This window comes from Rattus norvegicus, chromosome 7 (assembly GCF_021556685.1).
Source record: "Rattus norvegicus strain SHRSP/BbbUtx chromosome 7, alternate assembly SHRSP_T2T, whole genome shotgun sequence".
Classification (NCBI taxonomy): Eukaryota; Metazoa; Chordata; class Mammalia; order Rodentia; family Muridae; genus Rattus; species Rattus norvegicus.
In genome coordinates, this window is record NC_141540.1 from 70,894,445 (window position 1) to 70,908,415 (window position 13,971).

At 43.9% G+C, this 13,971-nt stretch overlaps 1 protein-coding gene across 26 annotated transcripts in view; it reads right to left on the bottom strand.

Moving 5' to 3' along the window:
• Slc16a7 (solute carrier family 16 member 7) overlaps positions 1 to 3,955 on the bottom strand; it is a 167,706-nt gene extending 163,751 nt beyond the window's left edge. For 20 of the 26 annotated variants that reach the window (XM_087556067.1, XM_087556070.1, XM_087556076.1 and 17 more), the window contains 1 exon segment: positions 3,870 to 3,955. The gene's annotated coding sequence lies outside the window, so the exon portion shown is untranslated. 26 annotated transcript variants of the gene reach the window in all.
• Positions 3,956 to 13,971: the final 10,016 nt, after the last annotated feature.

A 13,971-nucleotide genomic window follows, 5' to 3' on the forward strand; every position in this document is an offset into this window, starting at 1 on the left:
GGGGAGGTGGTTCTGGTGAAGTCACCTGAGTTCTGAGCATGTGACTAGACAGCTGTCCTTGGGGCAGTGGAATTAGCATCAAAATACAGTAACTCCAGGGCAAACCACAACAACAGTGGGAAAGGGAGGGAGGTGTGAGGAAGTCTTCCCTGGTTGTTGTGTCCTTGACAGTTTTCAGGTCTGACTTAGGACACCTGACACTTGTTACATTCAGCATCTTCTTCCCTGTTTGAGAGTATCGAACAAGTTCAACTCTTACCTGGCTACAAAGCTAACCTCTCTCTTAGGATCAACTTAAACCCAGAGTCCATGAGGGAGTCTTTGGTGTGTGTGTGTGTGTTGAGTGGCTTTGAGTGGGTTTCGCACTGATATTTAAGGTATGTGTGCCCCATTTGCTAATTCACCATCCAAGAGAAAAGACTTCTCTAATTCACACAACTACATCTTACAGACTCGATGGCTGAAGGGGCCATGAGGCTAAGAGCTCCTCCAAAGGGTTATGGCTTTCCTGTCTTGGAGGGCAGAATCCCCATGGTAGTCCCTTCGTGAGTCAGTGCTGGAGACAGAGGAGGGTCAGAGCCCTACTCTGTGTAGTTTTCCTTCCTCTTCACCTCATGTCAGTCTGATTCTGTTGCTTGTGACTTCATTCTTTCTATAATTTCTCTTTCAGAACTGCCACGTGCCATGCACCGATGAACACAACAGAAAGAAGTGTTTGCCCTTGGTTAACTTCATGCAAGACAATTTGGTATTACACAGGACCTAGAGATCAGGAAGCTGTTTGTCCCAGCTCTCTCACAGAATACTTGCTACGGCTTCAATCTGGTTTGTCCCCAGCAAATCTCATGAGGAGCCCTGAACTTCTTGCGGAATGGTGTTGCGCTAAGAGCTTCTGATGAGATTAGTGAAGTCAGTGGGGAGCAGTTCATTAAAACTGAGGACCACCCCACAAGTTTGGCCACATTTGCATATACCTGTTTACTCAACTACATTAGCGTGTTATCACGTTACCAGGAGATTCTAAGAACATGCCAGGACCGTGAAGTTTGCTATCACCAGGCAAATCAGCCTTTTTGGTTTTTTAGTTTGCTATACAGTATCAGATGTTGTGTGAGAGCGACAACACCTCATACTAAGGCACTAGCTAGGCCAATAGAGTAAGCCCTGAGCCTGTAAATATAAGTGTACACAAATCTACCCTATAAAGTTCTTATGTTGGTAGGAAAGAGTAGCAGGATGCCTCAAGATAGTCAGCATCCTAAAGACACTAAGGATACTACACTTCTCAGCTTCCAGGAATGTGTAAATGACTCTCATCTAATAATATAAAGAAACTACAACTCAATATCTTTCCTCAAAGGGGGGCAATCAATTCATTGGCAAAGACAGTCTGAGGGAGGGACTCCTGAAGGAGGAGTCTTTCTATTACCAATTCATACAGGATCACTCACAATGAGCAAGAGTACAGAGCCAAGCGCCTAGGTTCCCTGAGGTACACCACTTCCAAAAGGTGCCTTTTGGCAGATCTGACAAAACCTTTTCACAGTGGCTAAAGTCTGTTTGGATTAACTGGGATAGAGGTCTCATTTATAGAGGACAAAAGGAAGTGGAAAAAACTGAAAGACAAGTGGTGCTGAGAAAGATTAGATAACTAGAACCTCCTGCTTTTTGTGTGTGTTTGTATTTGTGTGTGTGTTTGTGTATGTGAGTGTGTGTGTGTGTGTGTGTGTGTTTCTCAGAATGTGAATTTCTTGAGACCACATCATAGTAACCCTAGAAGGATGACTGAAATGAATGAGGCTGGGGAGTCAAAAATTAGCTAACATATGTTCTGAGGGTTTGTCATAGTTTATTTTCCACAATGGTGCTTCAGAATGGGTACAACCAATCTCATTTTGTAGATAAAGAAAGAAAATGAAGACAAATTTACAAATAATATACTGCACCTTACAAGAATACAGAAACCATTGTGGTCTGTGGGTCTTACTCTGTATTTTGTCTCCTTCTGTCCTATGTGTCTCTCCAGAGTGTTTGATGAATGAGTATGGAGTCAAAAGCACCATCTAGAGACAGGTAGAGGTCACTCTGCCCTCCCTCCCTGTTGGAAGGCTAAAGTACACGGCTGATGTTATAGACGAAATGTGTGTGTCTAGAGACAAACTGGGCATTGTAGGAATGTGTACTGATTTGTGCATGAGAAAACATTAGTAACGTGGCAGATTGCTTCAGAGCCGTGGCACTTGCCTCTGACCCCTGTTCCCAGGGAGGAGGGCCAATGCAAAGTCTCCCTGAGCTACACAGAATCCAGCCTTGCTAGTTTAACAAGACTTTGCTTCAAAATAAAAGTAAAGAATAAAACGTGGAAGGGGGCACTGCACAATAATAGAGCTCGGAGTTGAGTCCTCGGCTGCTCCCCTACAGTTTGCTTCCCGCGTTTCTTACTTTATGAGTTGTTGCTGCGCACGCTGAGCTAGCGGCTCTCTGCCACGCCCCTCCCCCATCACTAAAATTATTCGGATACCCTCCGGTGTAGATGGGCTTAAAAGCAGAACATTGGGTTAGGATTGCCTTACTGTCTTCATATGCCTTAATTTATTCAACACTTGTCTGCCTTCTGCGGCCCACGCCCAACTCTGATTTTCCTCTTGCCTTCTCTGTTTGCACACCATCCTGTGGTTTGGGTGACAGAGCACGGTCAAGTGAACCTGGGAAGGCTTTGAAAGTCTGCCTGTCCTAGCTGACTGGGTTCAGCCATGAAGCCTGGAGTGCCCAAAAAAAGCATTTGTGCCCACGGTTTCCTCTTGCCGAGCTTTTCAGAGTCGTGCGCATCGCTCCTGCTATTTTTATTCCTTCACTGCATCTACTTTTGGTTTGAGGAGGAAGACATGGATTTTTTGTACTGCTTTTGTATTGCCACCTCACAGTTTAATGTGGCCCTGTCTTATTTCTCCACCAAAAGTGAGTTAAAGAAACACTTGCAGAGAAATTGGTGTGTGTGTGTGGGGGGGGGGGGTGTGTGTGTGGGGTGTGTGTGTGTGTGTGTGTGTGTGTGTGTGTGTGTGTGTGTGTGTAATTCCCCCAGAGTGGTCCAGCCAGGAAGTGAGAGAGACCTAGAGCACTACTGCCCCTCCCAAAGTGATCTGCAGACCTCTTAGCTAGTGGAAGAAGAAAAGGATGCAGAAGCCAGCTGGCTGAAGCTCACAACCACCTGTGTGCTACCTGGCCGAGACTGGTGTCCCCAGCGTGATGAAGTAGCCCAGGAAGCCCAGAGGACCACAGAGTGGCACCGGCCCTTCTCAGGTCCCTGGAAGACAGTCTAACCTTTAGGCCAGGCCACAAACTTCTCCTGCATCAGCCCAGCGGTCTCCCCCCAGGTTTCCCGGGACCGAAACAGAACACCTTCCCTTCTCCTTCTCCGCGGGCGCGGATCTTCTGCTGAAAGGGCAACCATTCCCTCCATGCACTTCCCCACCCATCCACACCCACTTGAAGGACACCACCCCAGATGCTGTGGGTCCGGGGAGATGCTGGCGAGCAGTTCAGGGATATTCGCCTGGCAGTGCCTGCCCAATGTTCAACAGTGCCCAGGAGAGGCGCCCACAGCCTACAGGAGCAGCGCCAGCAGATGGTGGCCTCCACTCTGCGATCTCTGAATCCCCGAACCTCGGGGACCCTGAAGTTCCCGTCGGAGCTCTAGCCTGCTCATCTTCGGGATTTTTGTCTATATAAGGGCTCGCGGCACTCGGAGCGCCACTGGGCTGCCATTTCTCCACACCCACCTGCGGTCCCCGAGTAACCTCACTCGCCCTCCTCCCGCCTCGTCGTCGTCCTCCTCCTCCTCCCATCCTCCCTGGGAGCACCGCCTTTACCTGGCTCTGACACCCGGTGCGCACCGCTGCTCTCCCGGTCCCCCCGCCCAGCTGCAGCCGCCTCGCCTCGCTGTCATCCGCTGAATGGAATTATTTATTTATTTATGTCCCCTGACGTGTCCTCGCCAGCCGAGGCCCGGGGGAGGGGTGCGGAAGCAAAGACGGGCTGGGGTGCCCGGGAGCGCGCCTGGGTGCGGTGCGGGGGGTGAACGCGAGAGCGGGGCGCGGGCTGGGGGCGCGGGGAAGGGAGGCGCACTGAGCATGCTCCTGAGGGCGCAGCAGTTTGGCGCTGGTCTGCGTGGGTTCTGTGGCTCTGGCTACTCCACTTCGGGTTTTAGTTCTGACCCGGAGCGATCTACTGTGGCTGAGCAGCCCAGACTTGCTCCAGCCTAACACTTTGGCGCCCAACCCAAGGAGGCAGGTGTGAGGTAGCCTGAGAGACCTGGCTGTTATGCAATCTCTAGATAAGGATGCAGAGAGGAGCCTGCAGAATACAGAGAAAAGAGCTAGGACAGAAAAGGCTGCGTGATCCATCCATCCATCCATCCATCCATCCATCCATCCAGTCATTCGTTATTCATTCACTTAAGGACTTCCTTAAGGAATGAGTACTGGCTTGATTGAGGATGGAGAAAGGTGTGCTTCATAGCCTAATCCTTCCAAGGAAAACAAAACTTACAGGAAAGGAAAACAGCACAAGACACAGAAAGTGTGGAAGTTGCTGGGAGCTGTTGGCTATCAATTGTAAATGATTCCTTTCCTTTATGTCGCTCATATTAAGTTTTCAAGAGGAGATTTAGTTATTTGAGCAAGAATAACGCTAAAGACTATGATAAACCCCACAGATGTTGGTTTAAGTTTCTCCCCTCCCCCCAACATGCCCTTCTTGGGGAAGTTGAAAAGAGGAAGGAAGGGTTTGAACTGAAGGTTTAAACAACTCAAAGACTGACCTCTCTACGTACAGAAAAACCTTGTGGCACTATAAGTGCTTGAATTTGAGAACTGGGTCTCCATTTTCTGCCCATTTAATTGGCCTTTGCTGTCCTGATTTCATAATGTGATACTCTGTTAGATGCAGTCACGGCTATTCACTTTACACACATTTGGAGACAGAGACAGTAAGGTAGGATCACTTGTGATACACATTCAGGATGTCTTACTGTGTCTCCGCTAGTCTGTAGGCAAGGGCAGAGTTTTAATTTCAATTTCTGCAATTACAAAATAGGAACACTGTTTCCATAAGACTTAAGCATGACAGTATGGGTAGTGATCAGAAGATAATTTGAGAAGCTGTTAACTTCAAAATGACCTATCCACAAAGTTCAGAGGCTAAGGATGCTTGTCACCTAGCCTGGTGATCCGAGTTCAACCCTCAGAATCTACACAGCAGAGAAGACCTACTGTTGTAAGCTGTCCTTTGACTTCCACATACCTGGCAAACAAGACCAGTTACATACACACAGACACAGACACACAGACACACACACACACACAGGTACACACATGCACACACTAAGTGTTAAGAAAGTTTTTAAGAAAGTTAATGGTTCCAAAAGTAAAAATTGAGGCAAAATCAACCCATTTCCACTGAGGGGTGAACAAAACAGTATAGATGGAAAATTGTGAAAGATAAGAGTTAAGTATCTAACAAAGGCTATAAACATGTTTATTTTATTGGCAATAAAGAGTGATAAACATTTTGAAAGAAGCAAAGTAGAGCTACAGCAAGGTTATGTTCTTTGGTGTTTGCAATTAAGATGATTTTGGGGTTTTGTTGTTGTGGTTGTTTCTTTTTCGTTTTGGTTATCATTTTATTTTTAAAGATCAGGAAGCAAAGGAAACCATACAGTTCTTAAATTAATCCGTCTCTCCCTCTCCTCCTGGGCTACTGTGTGAATTGTTTCTATCTCTCTCTTTCTATGCTCTGGAACTATTTAACCCATTTGCTAAACTCTCGAACTTCAGCGCTCAACCCTTCAGGACCATAGCAGACTTTCATCATAAATGCGCTTCCCTAGAATTTAAATCTCTGAATCCAGATGGACCTGGGAGTGCAGCTGAGGCAGGAAGATCGTACCTTCGAGGCTACATGCCTCCATGCCCCTTTGTAGACTCTGGGTATCTGGATTCTAAACGGTCAGTGTGATATAGCCAAGGTCCAGCTCAGAAAGTTGGCTTTCTCTGTGATCACTCAGTGGCCACTCTCCTACGAGATTAACATGCTAATGACTACAGTTGCTCCAGCTGCTGCGGTAGAGTATAATCCATCCTGTAGCTTAAGAAATGCCCACTTCTGCCTGAGAGGCAGTAGTGTACCAGCAGGCCAGGTAGACTGAATTCTGTTCTGTCATCTCCTAGCTGTTCCACCCAGGTCAGGAGCCTGCTGGCCAGCTTTGAGTTTTCCTGGAGAGCACTAATTCTTGCCACCTTCATGGACTCACTACAACGAATTGCCTTCCTGTATAACTTTAGCTCCAAGTAACCATAGCCAGTATGAGAGAGTTTCAATCCACAGATTGTTGAAAAGATACAGATACACAGCCATCCCAACCAGACAACTGGAGAAACTCCCATGCTAAGCCATTACTTTCTTTAAGGTAAGAAAGACATCATAGTGAAAATGGCCAAATGAAATAGTGAAATGAGCCAGGCTCATTTTTTTTGTCAAGAGGGTAAAGCCAATCAGTGTCCCGTGGTGATGGGGGGACTATGGAGAGCTAAGGAATCTGGGTCCACTCTAACCGTCTCACGGTGGCTGTGATCTCTGGATAATAAATGTAAGTTCACCGACGTGGCTGCCACAGAAAATGGATCATCTCCGAGGAATGATCATGAACGCTCCGCTAAGCAGTAGGCCTGGGTACTGCCTCCATGTGGGACACTGGCCGTCTTTGCTGTAGGTTAGATCAGCCATGAGTATGAAGTTTAAAGTCAGTGCTTGGGAGAGTCTATTCTTTTCTGAATGAATCGATTCATTAAAAAGAGAAGGCAAGAGTGACCAGACATATCTAAAGGACAGAAGTATTGTGTTTGGAGTTTTGCTTCAAAACCATCAAAACTTTCCAGCACTCTCTCATTTATAATGGATCATAAAGAAATGTGTTCATCTGAGCATTTCCCGAATCCCATACTGATCGAAGACATTGATCACAGAATCCTGACAGGTTGCTTACCTGAAGTGGCTAGCACACTGGGGTCCTGGTAAGATACATCATCCTGCTGGAGAGGAAGTAAGCATCCTGAACGATGGGAAACATTATTCCTCTGGAACACGGTTGGTAACTCAGTGGCCCTGAGTTCCCCATGACATTCTCCCTCCAACGTAAAGGAAAATGTGCACTTCTAATATCTTAACCCTGTCAAAGTAAGGACATCACCAGTTTGCCCAGAGTTTACTGGTGGCATAGTCCACATGGTATTTACAGCTACCACTATAGCCATAGCCTGAGGTATTTGTGGTTGGTAGGTGCCACATGGAGACTCTACACAGTACCTTTGGGGTTATTTTTTGTTGTTGTTGTTGTTGTTGTTGTTGTTGTTTGTTTGTTTGTTTGTTTTTGAGAACCACAATTCAGCATTCTAATTGGTTTGATATCAGTAGTAAAGAAATGCATGTGCAGATTACACATCATCTGTCATCTATATAACATCTATCCTGTATAACCATTTAGCGTATCTATCTGTATAATCTATGTATCATTCACCTATTAAAATACATGTATACCTTCATGCACCTGACAAGCTAAGCATAGAGCCCTCAGGCCCCCTCACTTTCTAAACTCACATTCATCTAATACCATGTGAAGGAGACTATGCCTTTCAGTAGACCAAGTCACCCATGTGTATGTACTTTTTCACTTAAAATAATAGTCTTACCATTCTAACCGAAGCATGTCCATTTTTAACATTTTTCATGGGGTTTTGATGTGTGGCTTCCCACAAGGAAAATTCACACATTGTAGATGTTTTAGTTTTGAGCTTCGGTAAATGTGCACATCCCTGTAAACAGTTCTGTGATCAACAATCAGTTCTTTAGCTCCATCTCCAGCATTTGACAACTACTGATTTGGATTTTCATTTCCTTTTGTATTTTTCTAATATTAAAAGAAGAAAAAGACTCTTGTAAATTTGGTTTCTTTCTCTTGACAAGTTATTCCATTGCACAGGCTGGCTTCCCATTCAGTGTCATCCCAGCAGCCCTAGGGAAACTCCCTGGACAGTTCTGGAGGAGCTTACATTCACCTGAGAGGTTTCCACTGCAGCTCAACATAATGTGTTCATCCAGCTCACAGGTTACTTTGCTCAGGGGCTTTCCCTTCGCCTGTTTCCAATCAGTCAAGCTAGCTCCTTCTTCCTCAGAGGTCACCGCTCCAAGGTTCTCAGACCTTCCCCTCTCACACTGAGTGAGCACAATGAGGCTGCAGGACTGGTGAGCTCAAATGAATTTATGCTAACACTCTAGTAACTCTGAGCGTATCCTTCTCTATCTCCCTATAACCGTTAGATCTCAGTGGCTTTACTGCTTCATTAAATTCTAAGTCCATTTAATAGGAAGCGACTACTAGAACTTGCAGTAAGGTATTATTAAGGATAGAAAAGTTTATTTTTAGGCAATGTAAATGAATCATAACTCAAGCCCTAATCGGGATTCCCCGAATGACTAGAATGTTCCTCTGAATTAGCCACTTGCATGTGACCTTATCCTCCACCTTGCACTTCATCCTTTGTGAGGGCAAGGCATTATGTTTCTTCTGGGAAGCTCTTTTCGCCAAAAGTGAATGGCCTGAAAGTCAAGACAAAAGAACACTCCCATGTGCCTCTACATCACGTCCTCAGGATCCTGTTCCTGGCGGTGGGATAAGACTCAGTGGTAAGACATGGCTTCTTGCAGCAGCTTGAAAGAAAAATGAAGAGCTTTTTCTGAATTAGTCAACCAGGTGCTAGTATCCCTGACTGCACTCATACATGGAACCTAAAAATGTTGGTGTCATGGGATGGAGAACTGTGATCCTGAGGAGTGAATGGGGTTGTCATGAAAAAGATGCTTAAGGAAAGAGGAAAGGAAAGGAGAGGAGAGGAGAGGAGAGGAGAGGAGAGGAGAGGAGAGGAGAGGAGAGGAAAGGAAAGGGAAGGGAAGGGAAGGAAAGGGAAGGGAAGGGAAGGAAAGGAAAGGAAAGGAAAGGAAAGGAAAGGAAAGGAAAGGTGAGGAAAAGAAGAAAAGAAAAGAAAAGAGAGAAAAGAGAAGAAAAGAGAGAAAGGAAAGGAAAGGAAAGGGACAGGGAGTGGTGGGGGCTTAAGAGGAGGAAGTTCAGGGGATCTGTAGATCTGTTGTATAGAAGGTGACTGTAGCTAATGACAATGTATTCTTGGAGAATATGAAGAGACTACACATTAGGGGTTCTTACTACAGCAACAATATCTACATTGAATGGTGCGTGTGGCTTAGCTAGATTTTATCATTCCTATGGACATGCTTCAAGATAACCTGCTGTACATCATGCATACGATTTTATTCATAAAAGAAAGGGAAGGGTAAATAGAGACCGCACGTTAAAAGTTGCTATGAGTTTTAAAAGGCACTTGTTTTTATTTCAAACAAAGCCTCCTCTCACCTAGGGAAACTCAACTCTCGGTTTGGAGATCATATTTAAGAAAGAATGATGCGCATCTGATGTTAGTTTCACAATGATAGCCACTGTGTAGCTCTTGACACATTTCCCGGTCTGTCCTGTGTCAAACTCACAGACAGCAGGTCAGGTGTTGTGGTACCTCTCCGTAGTCTGAGAAAGGAAAGCCAATTGTGCCTTATCTTGTGCCAGCAGTCAGAGCATTCTTCAAGGAACGTTTCCTTAGGAGAGCACAAAGCGAATAAAGCACAAAGTTGGATGAAATTATCTTCTATGACTTCTTTGCAAAGAAAACGGTTTCTATGGAGAACAATAAAACACTCATGAAATAATTAGTTCTCAGTCCCAACTGATCTTATTAGATATTTATTCTTAATATTTCTCATTTTAATTTCCTATCTTATAAATATAATTAGCCTTAATGAGGGTTTTGAATTATTTTTCATTGTACAGATGGAAATACTGTAATATTATGGGCAAACTTTCAAATAAAGCGGAGCTGAGGCCTTCTCTGTCTGCCGTCATGTGAGAATTATGAGTATAATTTTGTATGCATAAGAATTATGCATCAGATAAAAATAAAACTTGGTTTTTTCATGTTCGAACCACAAGTAGGTGATTAACTGCACAATATAGACTAAGAGAATGCTTGATTATTATGACATTTTAAACACATCTTCCGTGACTTTAACTAGATGGGCTACTTCATACTTTTCAGTGGACACAGTCATAGGTAATCCCAGTGACAGAATCAATTTTCCACACATATTTATGAAAAGTTTGTTATGTTCAACAAGTAAGGAAAACAATAGACACCCAATGGGTATCAGTCTTCACAACAAACACAAAGAGATGTCTCTCCATTCCTCATTAGAGGAAGCTGAGGTGTAAAGGTTTCAAGCTCCACCACAAAGCAAGTCAGTCGCATGGAGTCCACTCAGCTTTGATTTCAGGATTTGTGGAGGATCTAATCTGCTTTTGGGTTACATTTTCTTAGGTTGCAGACACAGAGAAAGACTTTAAAAGACCCTGCAAAGCAGGAGATGTTCAAGTTACAACATTTACGTAGATGACTACAGATCAAAGAGGGGAGATAGCCCATGTGGACATCCCGATCAGGCAGTTTAGCCATTCAAATGAGACAACAGGCAGCAATTTCCTCCTGAGGAAGGGGCAAGGATCTCTTCTTCTAGAGCAGAAAAGCATCAGTGGTCAGTACCAAAAGGCACTGCCTAGCTGGATTCAAACCCTGGTTCTGCAACTTAGGAACTAGAACACTGAGTCTCAGCCTGGGCCCTAACCTGACTGCTTCAGAATTGTATATCATAATATTAATTGCCTAGGTTGGTGCTGTGAAAATTGAAAGCTAATGTCTTTGAATCAGTACAGATGTCCCTAGTACATACTATGGATTATTAGTAAATTTTTATTATTAGCAATTTATTAGTTATTAGTAAATTACTTGTAATTTAAAGGGAAAATGGATCCGAAAAGACAAATGCTTATGCGTGGAGAAAAAATGAGATATGAAGTGGCGAGGAATACAATTGTGTGTGTGTGTGGATGTATTAGATCCTTCCAGTTGCTACAAAAATATGGTTACGATGTAAATTCTCTCTGTGTCTCTCTCTTCCCAGTGTGTATGTGTGTGTATGTGAATATGTAAGTATGTATTTGTATATATATATGTACATACATACATATATATTATATATGTTTGTGTGTGTGTGTGTTCTTTTTTCCCCCATTTTCATTTTAAACAACAGACTTGAACCTAATCTGTAGACATCTGAAAACCCCACAAAACTATCCAGGTTCAAAGCCAGGCAATGGTTTCTAATCCCTCTCAGACTGGAACTGGAAACAAATTATTTCATTTTGCATTTCTGGCTGGCTCAGCAGCACTTATTGTACAGAGTCTCCAAGGCCCAGCCAGCCTCTCTTTTCAACTGCTTTGAATTATGCCCTAAACGGCCTTTCTACCGGTGTTCGTATTTTGGAAAAACAAAGAACAACAAATCCCTGATACCACCTCTGAAAGACCTGCTAAAAACTGGTTAAAAATAAAAAGGAGGAGGTTCAGTGACCAGAGCCCTACGAGGCTCTGACAGAGTTAACAGGAAGATTCCTTAAGGAACCTTGGGAAACTCCCATGCTAACTCTTCTCCCAGAGACCGTTCAATCAAAGCATATGAAAGACTGGAGGTAGTCTCTGAAGGATGGTGTAAAATGGATTCACTAATGTGTGAAAGCTTTCTATGACAGACACTCTCTTCAGTTGGCTTCCATCATGACACTGACACACTCTTGTTTGCTTTTCTACTTTGTTACTGAATCATTTTCAAGAACATTTTCACTAACTGTGGATAATAGGGCTCAATTTCTCTCTCTCTCTCTCTCTCTCTCTCTCTCTCTCTCTCTCTCTCTCTCTCCCCCTCCCTCCCTCCCTCCCTCCCTCCCTCTCCCTCCCTCCCTCTCCCTCCCTCCCTCCCTCCCTCTCCTTTTTGCTTTTGTTTTTATTTTTGCTTTTGTTGTTGTTTAGCAGGGTTTCTCTATATATGTGACCTAAGATGCCATCACATTCATGATCCTCTTACTGTAGCTTCCCAGTATTGCTGGCTTTAACATGTGCACCATCTGACTGGAATCACAGCTTGATCCTAGGTCGCCATTGCCATCATTTCTGTGCTTCCTTAGTTTCCTCACAATCCGTAACATAAGTTAATGTCTATAAGCCAATTACTTCTTTACTTAGGTTAAGATTGTGCCCTTAGCTACCAACCTTCCATTTAAGGAAAATAATGGAACTGGAAAGATTAAATGGGTTGGAGGATGGGAGGGCAAAAATGAAAATGGAATACGAATACGGATAAGCAGTATTAAGGGACTTCTGTGAAGTCCGTATAGAGATCTACCACTGTAGACAGTTTCCCGAAATATAAACATGTACACATTTAAAGAAGTTCAAATGAAGTCACCCTATAACGAGGACACAATACCCTCAAGAGAGACCGTGTTACCTTTTGGATTTTTTTTACTCAGCAGTGTTCCATGGATCTGTAATCACTTAAGGCTATTGGCATTGCTCTTGTTTCCTCGACAGAACTTGATGAAACCGATGCTAACTTTCATCCTAGTGCTTTCACAGCAGTGGATGCTACCAGAGAAACAGCACTGTGTAGCTATGCCTGCTATCAGAAGAAGAAGGAATCATCAGTCTTAGCCAGCTGTGAATCCAGTAAACCTCAACAGTGTCTGTCACGGCAACATATGCCCACTAGTACAACGGTGGCACAGAGGTCAGGAGGGTAACCAACTACTTTTGGATTGGATTTCAAGCCTGTTTCATGTCCTTTGTAATGGTTTAGATGAGAATTCATATACTTGAATCTGTGGTCCCTAGTTGGTAGAATTGTTTGACTGTTTGGGGGGGGGGCGGTATTAGGGTGTGTGGTTTTTTAAGGGAGGGATGTCACCAGGACACTGGGGTGAGGTTTTGAAGTTTCAAAAGACTTGTGCCCCCCCTCTCTTCTTATATGTTATATATCATTATATGTTGAAGACATATGTTTTCAAAAGAAAAGATCACTCTTTGAAACAACTTCCCTGAAAACAGGTCAGAAGTTACTTGTAGTTCTGTCCAACATCCAGGTGGAAGGAACTCCAAGCTGAGAGTCCAAGCAGAAAATGAGGAAGCATGAGGAAGCTCGAAGAAGCAGGAGCTGCTGGTTCTTCCACTTGCCATATCTGAATGCTTCTCTTAATTCATTGTGTCCGCACCACCATAAGAATACCCACATCTCTCATCAGACCTAGCACGGAAGCCAGCTCTGCTTGAATTCTGAGTCCTCATTTCCAAAGCTTCCTTTGCCATACAAAACTGATTGTTTTTTCTCTTCTTGATCTGCCTTTTGTGATAGGAGTGTTAGGCATGATGCATATTATGGGTAAAGAGAAGATATCATCTTTTCACCCCTAATGTTCAAAACTAGAGATAGGAAGATAAAAAAAATGTATCGTTGATTCTATGAGATGAGGCGAGGAGCTCATGCCATTTTACTTTTTCTCTTTATCTTATTAGTTTTTATGTATAGGAAATTAAATATCATTTGCACACATATACATGCACACACACACACACGGAGAGAGAGAGAGAGAGAGAGAGAGAGAGAGAGAGAGAGAGAGAGAGGGAGGGAGGGAGGGGGACAGAGACAGAGAGACAGATAGACAGAAACAGAGAGAATTACTTTGGGTTTAATAAAAAAATTAATAGGCTTAAGAACATGGGTTAAGAAAAAGAGAGAAACTCAAAAGGAAGATAGAGACACCTGAGAACACAGGTGTGGGCTTCTCGTAAGAGGCGCGTGGAACTACTTTCGATATAGGTCACACTTTATACACAGTGTGAAGCTCAGGCTCCCAGTCTTCTCACCACCTGACTGCTGGGGTTATGGGAGATGCCATTACAATAGGCC